Source organism: Onychostruthus taczanowskii, unplaced genomic scaffold (genome assembly GCF_017590055.1).
Source record: "Onychostruthus taczanowskii isolate IOZ18803 unplaced genomic scaffold, ASM1759005v1 scaffold110, whole genome shotgun sequence".
Lineage (NCBI taxonomy): Eukaryota > Metazoa > Chordata > Aves > Passeriformes > Passeridae > Onychostruthus > Onychostruthus taczanowskii.
Window position 1 is genome coordinate 69,634 of NW_024497630.1, and position 23,359 is coordinate 92,992.

The window sequence follows — 23,359 nt, forward strand, 5'->3', positions numbered from 1 at the left end:
GCTTGGCCCAGATGCCTCAATCCTGGCCAGTTCCCCCAGCACGGCCTGGAAAACCCATTCCCAGTGTTCCTGCCTACTGGGGGATGGCTGGTGGGGAAGGTTTCCCAGTCCAAGCTGTCTCCTGCTGGATTAATAATTCACAGGGTGAGGCAGGGCAGTGACCTCCACCCCTCTCACATATCCAAGCAGCTGCTGCTGGAATGACAAGCAGGGACAGGATGATGGGGGCCCTTGGGCACTGCTGCCCATCCTGCCAAGGCCATGGGGTGCAGGGAGATGCACCAGGAGAGCATCTCTGGATCCCTGTGCCAGGTAGAGTTCTTGTTTCCAAACAGTTTTTCCTTCCATGGAGGACGTGGGTGGATTTGTTGCCTGTTGAAGTGAGACACTAATAATGCTGGCTGGGTGCCAGGCCTGTTCTCACCTCCAGCACTGACAGCTCCCCAAAATCCTCCTGCCAGCCCCATTCCATGACAGTCCCCCCACCCCAGAGCCCCAGATGGGGGTGTTGGAACAGCCAGGAGTGCCCAGAGCCCAGCCCTGAGTGTCTCCTGCAGCCCCCGAGGCTGCCAGAGGGGCTGGAATTGCCGGCCTGGCAGCTGCCAGCCTGAGCCAATTCCCACAGCATCCAGCTGCAGAAATTCCTTCATGCTGCAGAGCCACATCCAGACACATCCAACCCCGTTCAGCATCAGGGCAACCAGAGCATTCCAGAACCTGCTCCTGGTCCCCAGAGAGGGCACAAGGAATGAGGGTTCTTCTGGCAGGCAAAACACCTCCAGCACTGTGGAGCTTCAGAAGAGACTCTCAATATCTGGCAACAGCTGGATTCCCTAGGGGAGAAACCATCATCTTCATCCTGGTGTTGGCCAAAGCCCCTGGAGGCTTTGGAACCATGGAACCACTGAAAAGATCTGTGAGATCACTGAGTCCAACAATTAATGATGATCCAGCAAATTTGAAGCTGTTTCCTGCAAACACATTTCCTGTTTAAAACCTTTTCCCTACCCATGGCAGCCTCCCCGTCTGAGATCTTGGATGGGCAGAGAAATTAATAATGTGTTCAGCCAGGAAAAGTTTCCCAAGTCTTCCTGGTTACTGAAGGATTCATCAGCGATCCTCCCTCCCAAATTAGACCTTGTAGACCCCCCCAGCTGATGAATCAGCTCTGCCATCACTGCATCCCAGCATAATTTGTCTTTCAACCTAACAGCTCCCATCCCACTCCAAGGACGTGGAGCAAGAGTAGGCAGAAAAAACCCCAAAAAAACGCAGGACCCTGTGCTGGACTGAGGAGGGCAGGAAAAGATGGGGACAGGGGAGTTTCTTCCTTTGCTGCTTGAGTTCATATTCTGGACATGGTCCATGTGAGGACAGGGAAGAAGCAGAATTTTGGGGATTGGCATCTCCTTGGCTCAGCATGACCCTGAAGCAGGAAAGGGACTGGGAAGGGCACATCCCTCAAAAGAGAGGGCACAACAGAGGAAGGGAAAAACTTGAGAGCCTCCAGCAGGCAAAGGGACAGTGTGTTGTCACCACTGTCACTGCCAGCTGCACCTGGGCACAGGTAAGGGGCTGGGCAGCTCCTGCTGGGAGGTCACTGTGCCCACACTGGGGTGCGGGTGCTCTTCTCCAGTTTGGTGCTGTGGGTCCCTTTCTTCCCAACAAGGGAACAATCCTGGTGGTGACTAGGATTGCACTGAGCCATGCACGCCAAGTGGCAGTTTTTTTTTCCCAAGACAACACCTTGAGGAGTGACTGGTGGGTCAGACACGCTGCCAGCTAGGAGAGAACCACCAGGAGAGGCTGAGGGGGATGTCCCTGGCTGGTGGCCCCAGTGAGATCCCTCCTGCCCTGAGTCCAGCGAGCCATTCCTGAGCCACCCCTGGGTGAGAACCTGGCCAGAGACAGGCATAGATTTGGGGGCTACAGGTGCAATCCTGTTCAGATTCCCTGGGGACAAGGAGCCCCGACCATTCCACAATGGCCCCATCCCTGAGCAGCTCCCACAGCTGGGAGCTGATGAGACCAAGCTGATGAATGAAGGGGATTAGGACGTGCTCTGTCTGCGGGTCGCGGTGACACAGGGACGCGGGGACACGGGGACATTACCATCTGGAAGGTGCAAATGCCGCGTTTGCCGTCCGTGGCACCGCAGTGCCTGGAATTCTAATCGCTCTAATGGTATTTGAAAAGGAGCTGGGAGCTGCTGGAGGGATTCGATGCCGCTCGCAGATAAAGGCGGGAGGGAGGGCGAGGCAGACGGGGGTGGCAGCGCGTTCCTTGCGCACGCTGCGGCGGAGGGAACGTGGGCTGGATTCCATCAGGAGCAATTTCCTCGCGGGGAGGCGGCGGAGTGGCCGCCCCCAGCTCCCCCAGGGTGGGGGAGCGCTGGGATCCCACCGGGAACGGCAGCACATGGATCCATCCTTGAGCTTGTTCAGGGATGGGGAGGCGACCTGGCACCTGCTGAGACAGGAACTGCCGGGCAAAAAAACTGGTTCTTATCTGTGCGGCTGGAGCAGGGACTGCGGGGAGGCTCCTCGGGGGCTGCAGCTCCTCCCCAGGGGAGGCAGAGGGGCAGGGGCTGAGCTCTGCTCTGGGACAGGGACAGGAGGCCAGCAAGGGCTGGAGCTGTGCCAGGGCTTGGCATGGAGCTCAGGGAAATGTTCTTGCCCCCGAGGGTGCTGGCACTGCCCAGGCTGCCCAGGGAATGGTCCCGGCCCCAAGGCTGCCAGAGCTGCAGGAGCGTTTGGACAGCGCTGCCAGGGGTGCTCAGGGTGGGCTTGTTGGGGTGGCTGTGCAGGGACAGGGGCTGGGCTGAGCATCCCTGAGGGTCCCTTCCCAGTCAGGATATCCTGGGATTTATTCCCCACAGCTGATGATTTATTCTCTTGACCAGTGGGGCCAGCTCCCATCCTGGCAGCTGCATGGTTTCTGTTTGCCCTGCTAATCCCGGAAGGTGCTGCAGGTTCCAGGATCCACTGACAGAGGAGCAGCTGCCAGCCCCGGTTTCTCCTCCCCCCTGCCATCCCTGGCTCCACACCAGGGTTTGCTGCTGCTGCCCAGCCCTGCCCAGCCAGGCAGGATGGCAGAGCCACCTGTGTCCCCAGGGGCCCTCTGCCGGGCTGAGAACTGCACTGGGGACAGTGCAGTGACAGGGTTAGGGTTGGGGCAGTCCCTGGGATGGGAAAGTCTCATGCTGGCACACCTGCTCGACCCAAAAGCAGCGGGGAGCAGAACATTCAGGCTCCAAATGCAACTGCCCCAGGCTGCCTGAGCTCAGGGGTTTTCAGGAGCAGGTGGCTGGACTGTGGGGCGCAGTCTACAGATGATCACCTCAGACTTTACCCCAAACATTTTCCCTTATGGTTATCTTATTTTTGGGGGGGTTGGGGTGTGCTTGGCACGGTTGTGGGGCCATCCTGGTGCGGATGGGCAGGACAATCACAGAATCACAGAATGAGATGGAAGGGACCCCCAGGCATGCTCAGCCCAGCCCCTGTCCCTGCACAAACACCCCAACAAGCCCACCCTGAGCACCCCTGGCAGCGCTGTCCAAACGCTCCTGCAGCTCTGGCAGCCTTGGGGCCGGGACCATTCCCTGGGCAGCCTGGGCAGTGCCAGCACCCTCGGGGGCAAGAACCTTTCCCTGAGCTCCATGCCAAGCCCTGGCACAGCTCCGGCCCTTGCTGGCCTCCTGTCCCTGTCCCAGAGCAGAGCTCAGCCCCTGCCCCTCTGCCTCCCCTGGGGAGGAGCTGCAGCCCCCGAGGAGCCTCCCCTCAGTCTCCTGTGCTCCAGCTGAACGAGCCAAGTGCCCTCAGCTGCTCCTCACGTGGCTTCCCCTCAAGCCCTTCCTCATCTTCCTTGCCCTCTTTTAGACACTCTCCAATGGCTCAATATCTTTCTTTTTTGGGCACTTAACCCTCGGCCGTGGGCTCTGCAGGGCTGGGCAGCTCTGGAGGGTGACAAAAGCTCCATGTCTGGCAGTGCCCAGCTCCATGACCACGGACAGAGGAGGGGTCTGGGTGCTGTGCAAGCCCCCCTGATCCACAGCAAAAGGATGGCCTTGCAAATGGGACCTGGGGTGGCCCAATTTGTGCAGCAGGAGAAATGCAGCCTGTGCTGGGAAACCAGACATAATTTGCTTTATCCTCTGAGCAGGGAAATGTTAGCCTGGGTTTGAGGGCTGCTGAGCCTGCAAAGCTCCTGCTGAAGCTGGCTGGGGCTGGATGGTTCTGCAAAACCGGCCCTTAAAAAAGGGAGGAAATCCTCCTTTGGTGGAGTTTGTCACCTTGGGGAGACTTCATTGCCAGAGGGACACCTGGATCCAGAGATGAGTCCTCACTTAGGGGCTGCAGTGGGAGGAAGGGCAGGTGAGGATCCCAGCACTGCTGCCACTTGAAGCCCAGGTAATGAGAGAGGGGAAACGTCCCTTTCCCTCCTGCTTGGATGAAAACCCTCCACCTGATGGTGCTTCTGCCTGGCACAGCCCAGAACAGCAGGTTCCTGGCCAAAGAAACTTCCATTGTTATTACCAAATATTTATTAAAAGTAACTGGGCTTAGTCACAGGCTCAGGCTGTGTGTGCAGAGTGGGGCCACCCACCCAGGGCTCCGGCAGGGAACACGAGGTGGGACTGTCCCCCCTCAGGAGTTTCTGCTCAGAACGAACAGATCTAAAGTGCAGACATGGAGATACTGGGGTCAGGGCAGAGAGGCCTGGAGGAAATGGGCTTTGGAGGGGGAACAAGAGGGTTTGGAGGGGGGGACAAGAGGGTTTGCAGGGGGAACGAGAGGGTTTGCAGGGGAACCACCCCAGCTCCGTGCACAGCAGGTCACAGATGTCACTCATGGTGTGGCAGCCACTCTCCCCTGTGTCCTCCAAACCCCACAGTGGGGTTGTGCCCCCAGCTTTCCATGCTTGAGTCCTGCCAGAGTGCACACCTGAGGAGAAGCTGTGTTTTTAGGTGTGATGGGTGACCAGGTCAGAGTGAGCCCATGGGACCTCCTGGTCCCACCTCAGCAGGTCTCACCTGTGGGAGAGGGTGGCTCCAGGCAGGATGGAGGGGACAGCTCAGGGTGGTGTCCCTGTGTCCCTGGGGCACGGTGCCCTCCAGCTGTGCAGTGTCACCCTCCAGTGATGTCTGGGGCACTGCAAAGCTCTGGCCAGCACAGAATAAACCCCAGCTCAGCCCTGGGGGTGAGTCCTGGGGATGGTGCTGTCCCCAGTCCCTGTGCTGTGGCTGGCTCTGCTCAGGGGCATTTGGGGCTGGGGGCTCAGGGCTGCCAAGCCAGGACTGGCTCCCTGGCACCCTCATGGCATCAGCCCAGCACCAAAGTGAGCTCCTCAAAACCCAAATTCTGTAGGACCACATGGAGTGGGAGCATCCAGCTGGCTCCTTCGAGGAGTCCATCGAGGTTCCCATTAGGCAAAATTAATGGGCAGCAGGAGCCTGCTCTCATCACGTGGCTCCCACTGCTGCATCCTGAATGGGGACAAAAACCTCTCGGGCTGTCACTTGAGCTGGCAGCGCTGGAATGCTGCATTCAGGCTGGCAGGAGACCAGCGTGGCCGGCGGCAGGAGGGGCTGGCAGGGACCCTGCAGGCAGGGAGAGGCTCTGGATCAGCAGGGAAAGATCTCTCACTTCACCACAGAGGGCAAATTGTGGGCAAAAGGGACTTTACTTCTCACTTTGTTGGAATTAATTTTTTCGCCTTGGCACGTTTCAGTCAAAAACTCTTTGAGATTTTGAGCGTGTGCCAGAGCAGCTGTGATTTTTTTTATTTCTCTCACACTTCTTTTTTTTTTTCTCCCCTAAATCGTTTTGCTGAGTCTGTGTGAAAATGCCCCAGAAAGCAGCAAAACTTGTCAAGACACTCCCAAGAGCTGGCTCACTTGGAACAGCATCTCCAAAGGCAGGGACCCTCCCTGGAGCACGGGCAGCCTCAGGGTCCTGCCACTTCTGTGTGTCCCCCCAAACTGGGGCACAGTTGGACTGGGTGGTCTTGAAGGTCTCTTCCCACCATGATGATTATATGATTCATTGAATATGATATATTTGTGTTCCCAGCTGGCACCCAGGTGGCCCCATTCATCCCAATCTCAATGCTCAGCAAGATTTTGGAGGTTTTTGGTGGTTTATGGGTTCCCATCTTCATTTGTGGGGGTGCTACTTTTGTTTAGGGCCAGGCTCTTGGGACAGAGGTGACATGTGGGGGTAAAGCTCCCTAAGGAGAGGTCTGGGTCCTATCTCAGCACCTCAAATGCCACAGCCCCTGGCAGTGACCTCCTCCCCAGCCTGTCCCTTGCTCCTGGCCTAAGATCCCTTTGGATTTATGCTCATATTGAAGCCAATTTGAATTAATTGGAGCACAGGACCAATGGCCCCATGGGATTCTCCGATGTCCAGTGACGGACTCTGGCTTGGGGAAGCACAGCTGGTCACCTCAGCCTGGTGCTTTTCCTCCACAGCTTTGCCCTGTTCCTTCCTCAAAGCCCAAAATGATGCCAGAAAGGCATTGGAGTTAATGGATGGGAGAGAGAACCCAGAGGGGGAGCAGGGCAGAACCAAAACCCACAGTCCAGGCTTGAACCGCAACCTGCCCGTTTCCTTATCCAAGTTTGTGCCTTGGTTTCCCCCAAAATAAAATAATGGCGGGTGGGACACGGTAAGACAGAAATAACTTGATTTTCTGGTGAGGTGCTTGGGGAGGGGACAAGGACAAAGCAGCCTGCTCCAACCTGGGGCTCTCCCAGCTCCCGCAGTGCCTTTGTCAGCAATCTGCTCCCCCAAAATCACCTCTAACCCAGGCTAGCAGGCAGGAGAGCATCTTCCACCAGGCAAAATCAGCTCCCAGCACCGGGATGGGGAGCTGTGTGGAAGCAGCAGCAATTCCCCCCATCCTTGATTAAAACAGCGCAGCCTGCGGGGCCAGGGTGGGGGGGACGCTGCTTAATTGACTCTGTGCTTTTGATACAGCAGCTTAATGACTGTGTTCAAATTAGCCAGAATCACCTTTCCATCCTGGGGAATGGAAATGAGACGTGGATTGCTCCAGCACACCCTCCCCCCCACGCCGGCCTCTTAAAAATCCATCCCCAACTAAACCGGCCGCGATTTTCATGCCTGGATTTTTCATCTTTTCCTAAGGAGATAAGTTGATATTGTTTAAAACAGCAATGAAATTCCTTCCCAGCCACATAAATCTCCTGCTTTTAACCGCAGATCCAGGGCTGAGGCTGGGGATGAAGCTCAAATGGGAAAGCCCGAGCTGCGTGTGCCTGCAATGAAATTATAAATCCACATCCCGGAGCAAGCGAGCAGCAGGAGGCACCAGGAACCTCCATCAGCAGAAGCGCTGGGCTGCAGCAAGGGATGGGAATTGGGAGTGGAACCGACAAGGCTGGGAGAGCTGTTGGCATTTCTCCTGACAAAATCCTGCAGAAACGGAGCCAGTCCAGGTGAAACCACAGCGTTGGACCCACCTGGTGTTCAGTGCTGAGCCCCGTTCCTTCTCCCTGAGCTCTGCCCTCAGTTTCCTCAGCTGTAAAGTGAAGAAGATGCTGCCAAACCCTGCTTGAAAAGCGCTGTCAGACGCAGCAAATGTCACCCAATGGCTCAGGTGGTGCTTGGTCAGCTGGCACACAGCACATCAAGGGCACAGGACACTCTGCATCAGCTGCCCACTGAGGCCAAGGACCAGCAAGGCTAAGGCCAGCCTGGACCAGTGATGAGTGGAGAGGAGCAACAATTCCACCCTGCAAGTCAGAGCCAAGGAGGGAATTGGCCTCTGCCATCCTCAAAGCCCAATTAAGAAAATCACCACAGCTCAGGAGGCTTCAGCAGAAGCAAGAGGAGCAAGAGGAGAACTCCAAGGAGGAATAGCAATGGTGAGTGCTGTCCCATGGGGGATGGGGATGCTGCTGGGGGGCTCCAGGTCATTCTCCCATGAACCTGGCATCTCCCTGGCACTGCTGCAAGGGACAGTGGAGCCCAGTGTGGGGGCACAAAGGCAAGAGCCCTGCTTGGGCTGGGGGCTGTGCTCATTCCTGGGGTCACGGCTCTGTTTGTGCCCTGATTGCCTCAACTTCCCATGGGATGGAGGGGAAATGGCTGTGTTCATCCACAACCACCTCTACCTCCAGTGCAGAGGGCAGCTCAGGGTGAGGTGGCCCCCAGCCCCTGTCCTGGGGCAAGCAGGGGTATGCAAACAGACTGTCAAGGGATGGGGTGAGAGGGTATCTGGGGGTGCTGCTGTGGGGCTGAGGGACCCCAGGCAGGGTGGCAGGTGGGTACCTGTGGGTGGAGGAAGCTCAGGCAGGGCAGTGTGGGGGTACCCAAGTGTACGGAGTGGCACTGGGGGAGCCCAGGCAGGGTGGTCGGGGGCACCCCACGGTGCTGGCATGGGGTTGTGTACCCCAGGCAGGGTGGTCGGGGGCACCCCACGGTGCTGGCATGAGGTTGTGTACCCCAGGCAGGGTGGTCGGGGGCACCCCACGGTGCTGGCATGGGGTCGGGGACCTCAGCAAGGGCACTCCGAGGCTCGGACACCCCAGGCTGCCCGGGGGAACCCCTCCCCTTTGCTCACGGCTGCGCGGGGAGGAGACCCCTGCGTTCCTCCGGGGCTGTGCCCGCTCTCCGCCCGGGGCCGCGCATCGCCCCCGGCCCCGTCCCTCCCCCGGCCGGGCGGGGGGTGCGGAGGGCGGCTCCGCGCACGGCCCGACGCGGCTGGAGAGGCGCTGCCGCGGGGTCCGTCCGGAGCCGCCGCCGCGCCGCCCCCGGGGCTGCGGCTCTGCCCGCGCCGCCGCCGCACCATGGGCAGCCCCGCAGCGGCAGCCGAGCGGTGAGTGCGGGGTCCCGGGGCCGGGGAGGGTCGTGCCGAGCCGCACACGTGGCGCCGGGGGGCGGCCGCCGAGCCCCCGCCGCCCCAGGGGACACGCAGCCTCCCTCCATCCCTCCCTCCATCCCTCCCTCCTTCGCCTCCCCGCCGGCGGCTCGGGGGGGCTGCCTGGCTGTGTCCACCGCCCGCGGCCGCCAGGCCCCTCCGCAGCCCCCGGCTGTGCCCGGGGAGGGGGCTCGGCACGGCGGGCGGCGCTGGTGGCCCCGGGCAGGGTCGCACCGGGGGTGGCGGTGGTATCGCCTCGGCGCCGGCTCCTGCCCGCCCCTGCTCCGCTCCATCCCCCGGCGCTCCCGGGGGTCCGGTGCCGGCAGTCCCCCCCCCCGGTTTGGGCTGGGGCCGCCGCTCGCAGCCCCTTTCCCGGCACAGCCGAGCGGCTCCGAGCATCGCCGGGCGTCGGGAAAGCTTTTCCCATCTCCTCTCGCTCGTGTTTCCCCCCCGGGCGCTGCAGGTCCTCACTCCTCGCCACCCCAGGGCCCTTCCTGCCTCTTCCCCGAGCATCCCGGATTTTCGGCGGATTCTCCTGTCGAAAATTCCAAGGGTTGGTTTAGCCGCGGATGTTACCGGGTTGTGTTTCTCGGGGAAATGGAGCAGGCAGCAAGCGCAGCATTCCTGGCTCCTATTGCCGTGCTGGAATAGCAGCCTTTGCCTCTTCCCACTCTCCATCCAGAGTACTTTTGTGCCAGTTCCTTAATCCACTTGCAAAGTGGATTTGAGCTAAAACCTGACAAAAGGTGCTCCAATTCCCGCGGCGTTCGCACAGGCAGCGGTTGCAGAGGAGCAGCTGCTTTTTCTGTTCCTACCCTGAGACGAGGTTTTTGGGAAGGAGAAAAGAGCAACCAGGAAGGGAGAGGATGGCAGGAGAAGGCAGAGTGCCTGTGAAATAGATGGAGAGTGGAGCCGTGCCGGGCTCTGCAGCCTGGCAGCACCCAGAGCACAAAGCCAGCCCTGGGGAGTGAGGAGCACTGGAACCAGGGCAGCTGGAGAGGGAAGTGACCAGGACTGGGGATGTTTGGTGGCCTGGGGAACACCAGCCCGGGCTTAGCAGAGCTCCTGGCTGCTGCTTGGTTTTGTGGATGGTCTCATGCACTCTCACCCTGCCTGCAGCCTGCAGGATGGAGACCCCAGATCCCAGCACCAGCCCCAAAGCAGGGGTGTCACCATGGGAAAAGCCTCATCCAGGCAGGGAAAGTTCCTGCAATCCTCTCAATCAAAACATCAGGCATTAAAACAAAAAAGCCTTCCAAGAGCAGAGTTGCCCAGCAGTGATGTGGTCTTGTATGTGTTAAAATCCCAAATGCAGGTGATGAACCCTGCAATAACCCTTTGGGAAGCACGGGGCCCTTGGGGTTGCTCTGCACCCCAAATCTCCATCACCCCTTGCAGGATGGAAATGGGATAAAATCCCAGCACCCTGGGGCATGGCAGACATCCTTTAAATGGGAGAATAATTGAAGATGAGTGGGGGAGCTGCCAGCTGGGCAGCCTGGGGCTGATCTGGTTTAATTTTGCACTGATGTTTTTATCACCAGTGGTTCTGTGGCACTCACAGAGGGGAGGCAGCGGGACTGCTGCCTCTGGCTGCTGGAGGACAGGTGGAGCTGGATGGGTTTTGGCCAGAGCGGCTTGGAGAGGTGTTTTTTGGTCCACCCAAGATTTCTTACAGTTTTCACATTGCAAAAACCCCCACTTGGATGTCTGCAGCCTTTCCCAAAGCTCTTGGGTTGTGGGCTGATCTTGGGGGAAGATGCTCTCCAATGCTCATCCTGCAAAACAGCTGGAGGAGCATCCCGAGAGCAGGGAGCAGGAGGCAAAGCAGCTTCAGAAAAGAGCTGGCTTACAAATCAGTAGATTTTGCTTTTATCCTGCCCTGTTGGAGGAGGAAGCAGGAGGAGCAGGGGCTGGATTGTGTTTCACCTGTCCAGGGCATCGATGCTGAGGGTGGGATGTGGCTGTGCTGGGCAGAGCTGGGACACATCCTAGGCTCAGCCTTTCCTGCCAGGCTCAGCCTTTCTGAGGGATGCGCTTTTGCTGATCCCTGGCTGAAGATAGCAGGGCCAGGGGCTTTTTTCCTATTTTGTAGTGTTTAGAGCTCAGGAATGTCTGCTTTTATTAGCTGTGCTAATCCTGCCTCGCCAGAGAACTCATCCCTGGCTCCAAGGCCCAAACCTAATCCCTGCTCTTCCCTCCTGGGCCCGAATTAAACACTGGACTCGCAGCCCAGCGGCACAGACGGACTCGGCACCGGCTGCACTCAGCATTAAAAGGTTTCCAATCCGTGTGTTTGGGATGGATTTTTCCCAACTCCTGGCTGTCAGATCACTCCTGTTCCCCCCCACCCCAGCATCCCACCAGGGAGCAGGTGGCTCCTCTTCTCTCCTTGAGGAGCCGGAGCTGCCATAAGGCAGGAGGAGCTGGGCTGCTCCGGTAGCTCGGAGCCGCGTTGCTGCTGCCTTCCCATCCCCGGGATGGGGATGTGGAAGAGGGAGAGGGGTGTTGGAAGCCCTGGGAATAACGCTGGAATGTGAAGCACGTGTCCGGGCGCGCTGTGCGGGGGCAGCAGCAATTCCCGTGCCGCCGGTGCGTGTGGGCAGCCCGGGTGGGACTCCTGTCACCAGCAACAACTCCCCACGTCCCCAAAGGCACAGCTCCCAGGGAGGGGAAGTGGGAGCCAAGTGAGGCCATCCCTGGGCTTGTCCCCGGTGGCGCTGATTTGCCACAAGGCTCCAAAATGCCTCCACGTGCGTGCCGTGCCTCAGTTTCCCTGGCTGTAGGGGTTGTGGTGTGGAGCCTGGCTTTGGAGGGTGGCACAAACCCTCAGGCAGCCAAACGCCTGCTGCCTGCGTGGGGCTGTGGTGGGATTGTCTGAGCAGGCAGAGGGAGGATCAGGGAGCATCCTGCAGGGTGTCTCCGGTCCATGGGGCTGCAGGGAGGGTGGGAGGTGCTGCCTGAGCCCAAAGGGCTGCTCTGGGAGTCCTGGAAAAGCCCCAGAACAAACAGGCGAGGGCAGAAATGATCAGTGAGAGGAGATGAAAAGGAATAAATCTTATGAGGATGCTTGGAAATGCTGCTGAGAGCCACAGTGGCTGTGGAAGGAAACAGAGTGGGCTTTGGGCGCCCTCGGCTGACTTTTCTGTTTGTGAAGTTTTTATAGGGTTTACCTTGAAGGACAAAGCAGCTGCTTCCACGAGGTTTGGCTCAGGGGTTGTGGGAGCAGGGATGCAGGAGTGTGACAGCATGGGCCAGAGCCGTGCCCAGCCATTGGCAATGGAATGTGCTGGATTCTCCTTTGGATCCCATTTGAGCCGTGGTGTTTGGGGCTGGAGCTGGAACCCCACGGGTACCACAGGTCTGTGGGGTGTCAGAGGTGGAGGCTGAGGCTGGGCAGGATGGGGGGGGGTAAAGTGAGGAAATGGCTCTGGTGGTGGGAGAGCAGAGCCCTCCCCAGGCCCAGGCAGGACCTGCCATTCTCTTTTCCATGTACAATGGGCAAGCTGAGGACAGCACCAAATTCACCCCAGAACAACCAAACAGCACAGATTGGGCTGGAGAATTTGGGCAAAAAGAAACAGCTTTACCAGGCATGGGTTGAAAACAAAGCACAGAGGGTCTGGGCTGTGATCCCCAGGCTGCTGTCGTGCCTTGGCATCCACGTGGGCACCCCAAGGCTGGGGCAGCCCAGGAGCAAAGGCAGGATCCATCTCTCTGAGCGTGCCCTCCTCCTTCCTCTGCCTCAGCCCTGCTCTTCCCTTGCTTCCCTGCCTTCCTCCCCCTGAATTTTTCATGCCACCACGAGCTTGGCTGCAGCTCGCAGCCCCATCCATCAGGAGGGTTTGGTTTTCAAAGCTGTCCCAGCTCTGCCCAGCTCAGATCTGGAGCGCCGGGGCTCCTTGTTCAGCTCCCGATGTGCCAACCAAAATAGCAGCGGCCACATACTGGAGTGGAGAGGAACAAGTGTTACTGGGAATTAAAATGACAGATCTCAGCATCAAGGTCTCCGAGGGTTTGTGCTTTATTAAGCAACAGTGAGTTCATGGGAAAGGACTTTGACTCAGAGCACCGGTTGTGTCTACAAGAAAAGAGAACCAGGGACTATATTTAGGCTCAGGCTGTGGTGGGGAGCCAGGGCCAGGCACCGAGGGAGGGGAGCTGGGCATCCTCAGCTCCATGGGGATGAGCCCTGGCCCTGCAGAGCAGAGTGGGGAGCAGGAGGTGGGCACACCTCAGCTTTGGGATCATGGAATGCCCAAGGTTTGGGTTGGGAGGGACCTTAAAGCCCATCCAGCCATGGCCAGGGACACCTTCCACCATCCCAGGCTGCTCCAAGCCCCATCCAGCCTGGCCTTGGGCACTGCCAGGGATCCAGGGGCAGCCCCAGCTGCTCTGGGCACCCTGTGCCAGGGCCTGCCCACCCTGCCAGGGAAAGTGCTGCAGAGGAACAACCCTGTACAAGGGGCTGCTTGGGGGTCCTGCACCCCCAGCCCCACATCAGCCATGGCCAGGGGGGTGTGGAGTGGCTGGAAGAGCTCCTCTGAGCAGGATTCACCCTGGCTGGGACTTGTACAACATCCACTGTACAGGGAAAAAGGGGACCACGGCCCTGCTGTGTGGTCCTCACGTGGCTCCCTCTCCCTTAAATGTGGTTTCCTGCTGATTGGGGTGATTTAACAGATCAATGTTTTCTCTTCTTGCCTCAGGGTCTGCCTCTTCCCACCACCCCCTCCTATTAAAAATTCATTGTTTCTCCCAGATACTGTTGCTAGAGGGAGACAGGGAGAAATAAAGGAAGTTCTTGGAATGGAGAAGAGAAAATATTCAGTGGGAAGGGAATTGAGGAAAAATTTAAACCAAATATTGTCCCTCCCTGGGTGTGTTTGAGCCTGAGTGCTGTCCCTGTCACATCACAGGATCCTGATGTTCTCAGAGAGTGGAGTGGGAACTGGGGGGACTTTGGGTGCTGGGGACAGTCCTGCCCCTGCCAGGGAGGTGGTGAAGTGTCACAGCACATGTCACAGTTGAGACAGCCACATGACGATACACAGAGTATCATCAGACAACTTCAGAAAGGTTCAACCCATAAAGAGTAAAATCACATCACTTCAGAGGGCTGCAAGCATCTGCCCTTCTTGTTCTTTAGCCCAACCTCATGTCCATGCATTGCACCTGTGTGTCCCTTGTGTGATTGCTCAGCACACCTGGGCACTGCATGGCTCCTTGCTGTCAGTGCTGCTCACCTGCTTTTCACAGCTGGACCCTCTGGGGATGAGGCTGGGCCAGCCCCACTCCCAGTTACCCCAAACTGTGTCCCTACAGTGAAGCCCCTGCTGGTTTCAGAGCTGGGAGTGTGGGATGTTGTGGCTGTTGCACCCAGCAAATCCCAGCAGGCACGGGAGGGAAGAAGGAGCAGGAGCAGCGACCTGCAGTGCGGGCTGTGCCCGATCTCCGACTCAGTTCCCATCCTCAGCATCTCCAGAAAGCTCCCCCACGCCTTGACTGCTTCTCCTCTCAATTTGGCTGCTGTTTCAGTGCAGGAGGATGAGGAGGTTTGTCTGTAGGCTGGAGTAGCCAGGAGGGTGTTGGTGGCTGCTCTGTGGGATCAGCTCCCCTGAGCACCCGGAGCTGTGACACGGAGCTGCTGGGCCAGGTGCCACCAGCAGGGAGGAAGCATGAACTAAGGGGATTCAGGCAGCCTTGGGAAGGCTCTTTTCCATCTTCTGAAGCCTCCTGAGCACAGTCCTCACAGTGCTCCTGCAGGGCAGCACCAGCAGAGGTTTGCAGGGCAGGGGAGCTAAGGGGGCTCTCCCTAAGCATCCCAACTTCCTCAGCCACACTCCATGGTGGAACACCTCACCTTAGGTGAGAGGATTTGTTTTCCCTCAGGAAATGATGCCTCAGGTTTGAGCTTTTCTATTTTTCAGATTCTGTGCTGCTTTAGTGTGTGGGTCTGGGTTCATATCAGGGCATGGTGAGCTCTCTGCACAGAGCAGGGAGACAAAACAATTCCTGCTCTAGCTGGGGACCAAGGACAAAGGATCCAAATCTCAGCCCAAGAGCACAAACAGCATGGAATGAAGAGAGAAAAACAAGAAGGATGGGACTGCATGGGCTGGAGCTGGAATTGGACAATGAACTCCAATATGCAAATGGAGCAGAACTTCTCAAAGTGAGAGACCCCGTGAGCGCTCGTGCGTTTTGTGACCATTTTGGGTTCACCTGGGGTGCAGCCCTGGCTGGGCTCTTGTAGTACCCAAAGTGGATCCATTGAGGCCTTTTAATAAATCCCTGTTTTATTCTTTAACTCTTTCTAACCTCTGTTCTAGGTCAGCCTTCACAAGGCATCAGAAGAGTTGAAGGAATCATTTCCAGCCCCTTCTCAGTGCTGCAGCTAGAGGAGCAAACCATGAGGGTGTTTGGTGCTTTTGGCCTCTTTTTCCAGAGGGTCACCTGGGCTGACCTTCCCCGTGCTCAGGACAGCTGGACACCAACCCTTCAATATTGGCACAAGGAGCTATTTTGTGTTTTTCCATTTAAATCTCATTTGAAGGAAAGTCCATCTGGTTTCCTCTGTGCTGCCAGAGGAAAAAAGGGCTGTTCTTGGGTTAGTTTTCCACAGGGAGACCCAGGAGAGGCAGGGTGCCTCAGGACTTGTGCTTGCTGAGGGGCTGGGGCAGGGCCCCTGTAATTGAACACTAATTAGGGATGGAAAAGGAGCAGAACCCTGCAACTGCAAATGGAAGGTGCAGTGACATAAATAAGAGAGAAACTGTGACCTTTTTCCATAAGCAGGAATATTAACCAAGTGTGACTAATGGAGTGAGGAGAAATAATCCTGCCTTCATTAGTCCTTATTCCAGTGCCTGGTGAGGAGTAGGAGCCTTGGGCTGCTCCCAGGGAAGTGCAGTGGGTGATGCCAACATCCCTCCCAGCTGTGCCCAGTGCTCTGGGAGTCATTCCAGGAGTTATCGTGAAGGTTGGACCCTCCAGCCCAGCCAGGGCTACGGCAAAGATGAACCAAAATGGTCACAAAAATGGACAATTGGTTATGGGGTCTCTCACTTTGAGAAGTTCTGCTCCATTTGCAGTTTGGAGTTCATTGTCCAATTACAGTTTTAGGTTATGAAGTCCCATCCTGCTTGGTTTTCTGTCTTCAGCCCTTGCTGATTGTGCTCTTGGGCTGAGATTTGGATCCTTTGTCCTTGGTCCCCAGCTACAGCAGGAATTGTTTTGTCTCCCTGCTCTGTGCACAGAGCTCACCATGCCCTGATATGAACCCAGACCCACACACTAAAGCAGCACAGAATCTGAAAAATAGAAAAGCTCAAACCTGAGGCATCATTTCCTGAGGGAAAACAAATTCCAGGGTTTTACCTCTTACCTTCAGGGTCACTTTTACATCAAGCACCAGCCTTGTGGCAAAGCAGTTTGGCACCACTGCCTTCCCCTGCCTTTCTCAGCCCGCACCAACATCTGGAAACCTCTGGAAATCCAGGTCTGTTGCTGTAGCAGTGACAAATGGGGCTGTGTTCTGTTGGGTCAGGCTCATCCAGCATCGGACAATGCTGATGGGTTTTTGGGTTTCTTTCCATGCCCTGAGGGTCTCTCTGGCTCAGGCTGTCGCTGCCCCTGAGTTCATGCTGGGCAGAGCTGTCCCTGTCCCTGTACAGGGATCACTCCATGGCCTGAGGACCTCTCCCTGATGCCTCAGTCCTGGCTCAGCCCTCTCCACCTCAGTGACTTTCCCAAGACTCTTAAGAAACAGATCTTTTTCCCCCTCTGTTTCATTTTTAACAGCTCTGCCTCATTTCTCCCTCCATTTTTCTCCCTGGGGTCGTTTCTGGCTGTGCCCCCAAAGCTGGGAGATGCTGTCTCCCTGCAGTGGAGCTGAATTCTTTCTCCTTCCTTGAGCATTTTCCAAATTTTCCCATTTACTTTTGCAGAAAGAAACTCTTTGGGGGCCTGTCACTGAGAGAGGATTTCAAATGAGCAGCCTGTGACACCTCCCCATGGTAATGTGTCATTTTTGTTGTTGATATTTCAATAACTAAAGGTCAGCTGTAAGCTCAGCTGGCTGGGAAATCTGACATTAATTACACTAATGAGCAAAAGTCTCTGGCTTAATGCTCCTGGATACCAGGGCTGTGTGACACTGGCTGGATCTGGGCACTGTCAGGTGTCCTGGGATCCACAGAATTATCAAATCCCAGAAGATCCTGAGCTGGATCCGCCAGGGATGCTCAGCCCAGCCCCTGTCCCTGCACAGCCACCCCAACAAGCCCACCCTGAGCACCCCTGGCAGCGCTGTCCAAACGCTCCTGCAGCTCTGGCAGCCTTGGGGCCGGGACCATTCCCTGGGCAGCCTGGGCAGTGCCAGCACCCTCGGGGGCAAGAACCTTTCCCTGAGCTCCATGCCAAGCCCTGGCACAGCTCCAGCCCTTGCTGGCCTCCTGTCCCTGTCCCAGAGCAGAGCTCAGCCCCTGCCCCTCTGCCTCCCCTGGGGAGGAGCTGCAGCCCCCGAGGAGCCTCCCCTCAGTCTCCTGTGCTCCAGCTGAACGAGCCAAGTGCCCTCAGCCGCTCCTCAGAGCCTTCCCCAGCTCCGAGGGAAGGCTCTGAGCTTCCCCAGCTTCCCCCTCCTTTGGGCACTCTCCAACAGCTTTGGATCCTTCTGATCTCGTGGTGCCCAAAGTGCCCCCAGCCCTGGAGGTGAGGCTGCCCCAGTGCAGAGCAGAGTGGGACAGTCCCTCCCTGGCCTGCTGCCCCCCAGGACAGGGTGGCCCTTTGGGCTGCCAGGACACAGCGGTGACTCAGATCCAACTTGCCACTGACCAAGACCCCCAAGGCCCTTTCTGCAGTGGTCTGAGATGAGCCAGATCTGCTGTGGTGCATGGAACAGCTGCTGTGCACATCCCAAGGGATGCTCCTGCCTTAGAAGAGCTCAACTTGGGCACCTTGGTCTGGTTCTCTGGATGTCTGCTGATCGGGGTCCTGTTTGGCTTTGGGATTTGCTGCTAAATTTCTTTTTTCAAAGGGATCCCCTGTGCAGAACTGGAAGCTCCTTGATGGAGAAGCAGGTCCTGTGTGGTACCCAGGGAGAGGGGAATCCTCTCCTGGCTCCTCCACTGAGTTGCCCAGGAAAGAGTTTAAATCCAAGTTTTGAGTAAAAAACCACAAAGCACAGGAGCAGAAGGTGACAACAACCCTGGTGGCACAAACATACAGAGGGCCAGGGAGCTGTGCTGGTGTCACCACGTGAGACCAAAGGAGGCTTTAGGCACTTCACCCACGTGCTGGTGGGTCCCCTTTCACAAGGATTAAAATGTATTTGCAGACAAAACCCCCGGAGGTAACCTGAGACAGAGGTTGCTAAGTGACCTGGGAGCTGCCAAAACAAATGCCAAGACCATCAGCTCATTCCCAGGGCTGGGAATGATGGACTCACCTGACAAGCCAAGCTCAGGTGGTCTCTAAGTGAGCTTCTATTCCATGTTCCCCATGCTCAGGCAGGATGGGAGTGAAACCTTTCAGGGATGGCAGGAGATGCTGCTCAGGGCAGGAGCTGAGCACATTTCGGCTGACTGCAGTTTGCTCTCTGCAGGTCTACAGTGAACACATAGCTGTGTCCAGCCTGCTGGAATTGGATTGAAATTTTACCTTCTCCATCCCCAGAGCTGGAGCCTGGCCATGGGGAGCAGCAGCTGGGCTGGTGTGGTTGGGATTTACCCTCAGGTGGTGCTCTCCTCCATCCCTGATGGAATATTTGAGTGTGTGAGTACCACACATGGTGCTACAAGAGAACCAAACCCACTTCCCTCCCAGTTATCCCATCTCCCAGGACTGGAGCAGCCCCAGGGATCCACAGCAGATCTGTGGGCATCAGCCCCTGGAGCCCCAGGCCCTCAAAGCATGCACACTGCTTCCCCTGGAGGCAAATTCCTTCTGGAATTGCACCAGCTGTAGTTGCTGGAGGTGCCACAAGCTCCCCCCTGCAGATGCTGAGGGCAGGTTCAGATGTTTCTGGATCGTTTCTGCATCCCAGGGCTTGGTTTGGGTGATTCTTGCTGTTATTTCAGGTGCTGGGTCAGAGTGTGCTCCAGCTCCCTGTGCTGCAGGGCACGTTCCTGAGGAGATGGGATCCTGCTGGGATCCTGGGCTTTTCCAGCCTGCTGGGATCCTGGGCTTCTCCATCCTGCTGGGATCCTGGGCTTTTCCAGCCTGCTGGGATCCTGGGCTTCTCCATCCTGCTGGGATCCTGGGCTTATCCATCCTGCTGGGATCCTGTTTTTTTCCAGCTTGCTGGGATCCTGGGTTTTCACATCCTGCTGTGATCCTGGGCTTGTCCATCCTGCTGGGATCCTGTTCTTTTCCAGCCTGCCGGGATCCTGGGTTTTCACAACCTGCTGGGATCCTGGTTTTTACATCGTGCTGGGATGCTGGGCTTTTCCATCCTGCTGAGATCCTGGGTTTTCACAACCTGCTGGGATCCTGGGCTTGTCCGTCCTGCTGCCAGCCCTGAGCTGTCCCTGTTGTCCAAGCCCTACCTCCTGGAGGGGCTGGTGCATCCCCTGGCTCCAGCAGGGAGCTCTGGTGTGCCCAGAGCAGGGAATTTCTGTTGCTGTGGGGGGTTTAGGGCTGTTCCTTTATTGGGGAGTGTCCCTGACTGATTCCGTGCATCCCACATGGGATTTGCACCCCTGCCACCCAGGGACTGGCTGGGCTGAAGGGCTCAGTGTATCCCACTGACACTGGGACCTTCTGGGAGCTGGGAATGTGGGTTCCTGCCATTCCAGGGAGAATGCTGGGTCCGTCAGGCAGAGCAGGGAGGGAGGGCGGTGTGGAGCAGGGAATGAGCTGGGATTGCCAGGCACTGGTGCAAGTCCTGCAGCCTTACAGCCCCCAGGGGCCTGGAGGTGAGCAGGAGTGTGGAACCCTCAGCCCTGTCCCTGCACATGAGCCCAAACCTGCAGGTTTGGAGGGAATCCCTCTGACTTTGGGGTGGTGCTGCTTTCCTGGAGGAATTTTAGCTTTTCCAGAAGCTGAGCACTGACAGTTCTCCGGGAACCCCAAAAGGGAGGGTTTGCCCATCCACAAGCAGCATGTGGACACCACTGGGTTTCTCAGGAGCACACGGGGATGGAGAGCTCCATCCCCACGGCATTCCTGGCTCTGGGATGTGCCAGGGGTGTGATCCCTGTGCCCCCAGGGGACAGGGGAGGGGGAAAGAAAAGACCTAACGGAAGGCAGTGTTGCCAAAAAAAAAAGGGTCTGAGAATTATGCTGCATGATATTTACAAGAATAAAACTCTTTTGATTACTATCTTTTGAAACAAAACAGTGCTGTTATACATGAGTTTCATCCCCAAATGCAAACTCAGAGGTGTAGACTGCATCTATAGATCAGGCCCAGCTACACAGAAATTATCAGACATACCATGACCTGTATTAGCAGACCGACATTATACTTTTTTATTAACAAAAAACCAAGACAAAAAAAATCAAGATAAAAAAAATCATTCCTGGCTCCGGGATGTGCCAGGGTGTGATCCCTGTGCCCCCAGGGCCGGCTGCCCCTGCAGAGCCGGGTCCTCATCCCCAGCGAATCCCTGCCGTGGAAATCTCCTTTGCTGAGGCTCCCCAAGCCTCTCCCAGCAGAATTAACCCCCGGTTGGTGCTGCTGCCCACCCAAACCCAACCTTGCAGACCTGAGTGAGGGCTGCAGCAGGCACAGAGCAGCTGCTGAGCTGCAGCAGCAGTGTCCCTGCGTGGGTGTGCTGAGCAGGACCGAGCCGGGGACGTTTGAGGCTGTTAAGCAGGATTTCCACACAAAAGGAGCTATTTAAATTCCCTCTTTCTTTGCAACAGGCAAATTAAACTTGATCCAGAGAGCTCCAAGCAATTCGGTAGAACCACAGCAAATCATTTGTTCAGCATCGGCTGCATCAGTGCTGGGAGCATCTCCGACCCCCCCAGGTCCCCCAAAATGCCCGGGGAGGGGACACGAGGCTGGGGGTCCGGCCAGGGGCACTTCTGCTGCCACGTTTGGGTGAAATCTCCCCAGATCCGTGGCCTCCTGGGCAGTGGGCACCCCCTGGGTGGGTTCAGTGCCCTCCTGCAGTCCCCGAATGTGACTCCCCGAGGGCACTGCCGTGTCTTCCCTGCTCCACCCAGAGCTACCCAGGCAGGGCTGGGCTCGGACAGGTGGGGAGAGGATCCTTCAGGGCACAAAGTGTGATGTAATCTTATATTCATATAAAGTAGAAATATATTTATATATTATAAAATATACATATTATAAAATCATAATATTAGTCTATTTAATAATATTTACTGTTATTATACTTTATATTATATATGAATATATTTTGTATCATAATGTATATTTAATATATTAACTATATTATTATATATATGTAATATATAACAGCATAATATAATATATAGCTTATTTTATATTATATATATTGTGAATATATTGTAAAATATTATAAAATATTATAAATATATATTATATTTCGTATAAATGTATGTTATTTCATATAAATATATAGCATTTATATATTTACAGATAAAACCAGGCGAGCTGCAGTGGTCAGGTCACACATCTGGCTGGAGCAGCACTAAGGATGCTCCCTCTCTCTGGGAAGTGCCTGGGTGCCACATCCCTGGCCTTTGGAGGAGTTTATTTGGGATTTCTGTGGCAGACACCGGGGGAAGGTGACTGACAGTGCTCTCCTTGTGCTTTCTGTGCAGAGGAGCCGAGGCTGGCTGTGCTGGACACTCCACCATTTGAACATGCCCAGGCTCCAATGCCTCAGCAGATCCCGATGTCGGAGCAGCCTTGGACCTGCAGAACGGTGAGACTGGGGGTTGTGTGCTGGGACACTCAAAATCCAGCTCATTTTTACCTCGTGGCCACCCCTGCGTGGTGGCATTAGCCCCCTCCTTGTCCCCACCTCCTCGTGCAGCAGGAGCACTCAGCCGGACCTTGGTCCCCTGGAGCAGCTGGGAGGTCTCCAGCTGTTGTCACCACCCCAGAACGAGCCAGGAGTAACTCAGGCAGAGCTGTGGTGTGAAACTGTGGGCTGCTGAGCTGTTGGTTGGTGGCAGCCAGCAGAGACCCCAGCCTTGGTCACTGCTGCACCCTCAGCCTTGGCTATGCCAGGATCCATGTGCAGCAGTGGTTTGGGTTTGAATGGATTTCCTGGGATTTGGGAGTTCATCAGCTCGGAGAGGAGCTCTGGAGGTTTGCCCCTGCTCTGCTGTCCAGATGCCAGACAGGGAGTGAAGCCACAGGGCCCTGCCGTCCCCTTTCCCTCCTCCCATGGAGATTCCTGGCTTTTGGGATCCTCTTGGGGCTGCACATGGGAAAGGAGCTGCTCTCCTGGTGCCCCGGCCCCAGCTGATGCCCCGCAGCCACAGATCTGGGACTGACGCCAGCGTGTCTCACTCCAAATGTCACCGCTGCCACATCAATGTCATCCTCCACCCGGGGGGGTTTGGGGGTGGCACAGCTGGACCCCCCCCCGGGCTCTGCTGGGCCCCTCTGGAATCTGGGCAGGGATGCCCGGAGGGATCTGTGCTGGGCACGGCCGGGGTGAATCCCCCTGTCCCCTCTCCTCTCCCTGGGGTGAATCCCCCTGTCCCTTCCCCTCTCCCAGGAGTCAATCCCCCTGTCCCCTCTCCTCTCCCGGGGTGAATCCCCCTGTCCCCTCCCCTCTGCTGGGGTGAATCCCCCTGTCCCCTCCTCTCCCTGGGGTCAATCCCCCTGTCCTCTCCCCTCTGCTGGGGTGAATCCCCCTGTCCCCTCCTCTCCCTGGGGTCAATCCCCCTGTCCCCTCCCCTCTCCGGGATGATCTCAGGGGGTTGGTCCCGCTCCTGCCTGGCGCCACAGGCAGGGATTGGTATGTCAGGAGCCGTTTCACCCCTGTAATGGCACTTTGCTCTCCCATGATCATAATTGGGATGGCAATAAAATCTCCAATGAAGCAGCAGCTGTAGACAGATCTTAAAAAATGCGCTCAGGCCGGGACTGATGCTGAGCAGAGCTGGGAGGGGGAGGGAAAGCTGTCACTCCGTGCTGCTCCTGGCTGCAATTCCCACTCCCAGCAGGGTTTCCAGCAAATCGGGGGCTCCACCTCTGCCCCCTTTCCCCCCTGCCCCTGCAGAGCTCCGAGCTGCGTTCTGCAGAGCTGAGCAGTCCTGCTGGGACCAGGCTGTTCTCCAGCCACAGCTGCCTGTCCCTGCTGGCCTCAGAGCAGGCAGCTGTCCATCAGTCTGGCCTGTCAGTCTGCTCCTCTGCCCACACGTCCAGCAGTCCAGTGGGATTAAAGCCTCTGGAATGATGGATCACCCTGCCGAGGTGCAGAGATTGGCTGGGAGCAGCCAGGGCTCCGGGTCCCCTCTCCAGAGGGCAGCTGGCCCTGCTGGGCACCCCTGCCATGGATGAAGGCTGCCACGGGGCTCA